This window comes from Nannobrachium achirus, assembly GCF_963921795.1.
Source record: "Nannobrachium achirus genome assembly, chromosome: 19".
Taxonomy (NCBI): domain Eukaryota; kingdom Metazoa; phylum Chordata; class Actinopteri; order Myctophiformes; family Myctophidae; genus Nannobrachium; species Nannobrachium achirus.
The window spans coordinates 3,855,547-3,858,001 of NC_137826.1; positions in this window are offsets into that span (position 1 = coordinate 3,855,547).

Sequence of the window (2,455 nt, forward strand, 5' to 3'; positions counted from 1 at the left end):
CGGGTGAAAACCTTGTATGTCCAAAACCGTTTGTTTTGTATTTATCCTTTTTAAAAAATGGTTTAAACTAGTGAAAATAGCCGGTCTACAAGCACACAACGCCGGCGTTGTGGGCTTGTAGATCTGCTGTTTTCACTACTTTTGTGCGACGGCTTTGTCTGATGAAGCAGGGCTTTTGCGGAAAAACGCACACATTTGAAACTTGGAGATACGAGGTTTTGGCCCGACAGTGAAGATATAGTGAGTCGTACACTCATTCATTGTTCCTTTCGGCATGAGGTGCACCCAGACAGACGTATCCAAAATCACACACACCCGCTTTACACATGTTATACGCCTGTCTGTTTCACTTTGACATGAATCCCTCAAGCTGAAAAAACGATTTACATTTTCATTTTATGTTTTTCTTTTTGCTTTTTTTTTTTTTACCTGACCTCACCCAAACCTGCCTGTCATGATGTGCAGAGAACATGCAAAAATAAAGTAGGTTTCTTCTTCATGAAATATTATTACACATACTGCCAGGTCTTGTTTGGCTCATCGCTGGACACCTTGAGGTGCTCATGTTCTGTAGTGTTTAAAACAATAAAGTAACCGATTCACACATCGTGCCCCCTATCTCTGGAATGCTCTCACTCAAGCTGTCAGGGATGCAGACTCTCTAGACATAAATCTAAGCTAAAAGCTTTTCTGCTTGCACTACGGTTTGCCCTAGCCCATGAATTTCATTGTTATGACCAAATCTTATTGCCCTATGGTTTTTAACTTTGTGTTTTAACACTTAACATTTGTGTTGTTTTACTGAAACTGAACAGCGGACTGTCTACTGACTTTTGCCTTTTATAGTCCAGCGTAGACAAAGAAATCTCTGAACGTACAACAAAAGACATTCACCTTCAGCATTACTCTCTCGTCCACAAGATGTTTTAGATGTAGATCCTACTATTTTTATTTTTTAATTTTTTTAAGATTTGTTTTTGGGCTTTTTATGCCTTTATTGATAGGACAGTAGACTGACAGGAAATGGGGAGAGAGATGGAGAATGACATGCAGAAAAGGTCGTCCGAATCGGGAATCGAACCGGCGACGCCAGCAGGCATCATAGCCTAGTATGTGGTATGCGCCTTGACCACCAGGCCAGCGGGCGCCCCAGATGTAGATCCTACTATTACATGAACAAAACATTGCCAATCCTCATCAGGTTGTCAAGTTCATCTGAATTGCACATAGGCATTAACCTTCGGCATAATGCCGAGAGTAAAGGAGCAGATTCTTCACTTTTCCCAAATACAATTATCATCATCATTCTATCCACAGGCTTATGGGATCTGCAGTTCTAGCCATGGGATGTGTAGACGTGGTCCCATAGCCCGGTGGGTGGAAATGCACGTATGGACTAGTAAATTACCGTAACAGTGAAATAAAATAAAATGAGCTGCCTGGAATAATTCTGTCCAAAGGGTTGGGGTTCATCCGACAGTATACGAGGGCATGATAAATTAGTACAGTACAGTACTGTATGTGTTGTTATCCATGTTGGCCTTGAGTACGAGCTGCTATTGTGTGTGCACGTCTGGGTGTTAAAGTATGAACAATAATCATAATCTGGTCCCCTCTCCATGGGGTGTTTCTTGTAATTACAGATTCTTCTTTAAAAACAAGATGGCGAAAGCATACATTCCCTATAGTGCGGTCGCAACAATATATCAAAGTCTCTAACCCTATCTAACCTTAACTCTAACCCTAACCGCACACCAGACTAATGAGATGCCTGACGTTCGTAATGCTCCGTTTTCAGTGGATGTTTTGAATTGTTTTCAATGGGAATGCTGCGTATTTATGCTATGATGGAAACACCCGCAGCGTGTCTAGTCGTCTTTGTGCTTTCAGATGAACGCCTTGCGGTTTCAGCTGTAAATAATTGCCTTGGTGGAGACACAGCCTTAAAACGAGCACTTAGACACAGTTAATAGTAAACAAGCCACATTTCAACCTCATGCTGACCATCTGCACGTCTGTGTTTTAAAATGCATATAAAGTTGTGTTGTGGACAGAGAATTCAAAGGGAAGGTTACCGGTGTGCCAGAATAAACCCAACAAAGGCATGAAATCAATGGCTTAACACTTGATCACAGAAACAGCTCTGACGCAAATGCTAAGCAAGCACTTGAGACTCGGAAGCCAGTCGAATTGTGGAACAGTTGAATGTACGTCTATAAAGGGATGTCGCTTCCATATCAGGCCTAGACATTTGGACCCAGGCACATGTCAGTGGCATTTACTTAAAAGGTGTCCATACCACATTACCACAGGGTTCATTGTCTGGAAAAGGCTGGTGCCTGGAGCAAAGCCCAAAGCTTAGCAAGCACTAAAGTGAATGTGATGAAGAATTCACAAGGGTTCTTAGGAAGTCTGTCACGTCTTCAGAGTGCCTGACTGGGAATATTTGTAAAAA